Raw genomic sequence first — 606 nt, 5'->3', positions numbered from 1 at the left:
CGCAGCCGCCGGGAAATCCCATGCACAGGCAGCGGACCTGCGGCCATTACGTGCAGAGGAGCTGAACTGCGCTCTGGCAGCCCCCGGGAATCACCGAGCTCAGCAGGCGGGATTTCCAGGGGAGCATCGCCTAGTTCCATAGGAGCCCCGAAAAGTGATGCAACCGCATCCGGGGATTGCGTGGTGTTTCCGAGGCGCGCGACGGAGGAGTCCCCAGTCCCCAGCTCGCGCCGCGGAGACGGAGCTGGTAAACAGACACCGCCGCCCGGAGCCCGCACCGGCTCTCCCACGCCCGCCGCTGCCCACTGCCCCCTGGCCGGTCCCCAGTTTGAATCCAGCTCCAAGGGGTGTTCTGCTTGGCTCTGTGCCTTTTGCCTTTCGCACAGACACAGGCAGCTTCCTTAGAATGACGGGGACTCCGTCCTGCAGCAGGGATTGCCCCGCGGTCTCTGGTTGGATGCCAGGCACCATGGCTCTCCCCACATATTGGGATATTTCTGTGTCCTCGTCAGCATCCCTGGGTGGGCTCCGGGCTGCAGTCAGGTCGGCGGGAGCCCGTTCGGGTGTCTTTCAAACGTGTTGGGGGGCCCGTTCGGCATCTGTTCT

This window comes from Pipistrellus kuhlii, unplaced genomic scaffold (genome assembly GCF_014108245.1).
Source record: "Pipistrellus kuhlii isolate mPipKuh1 unplaced genomic scaffold, mPipKuh1.p scaffold_m20_p_24, whole genome shotgun sequence".
Classification (NCBI taxonomy): Eukaryota; Metazoa; Chordata; class Mammalia; order Chiroptera; family Vespertilionidae; genus Pipistrellus; species Pipistrellus kuhlii.
Note: the sequence above shows the minus strand (reverse complement) of the source record.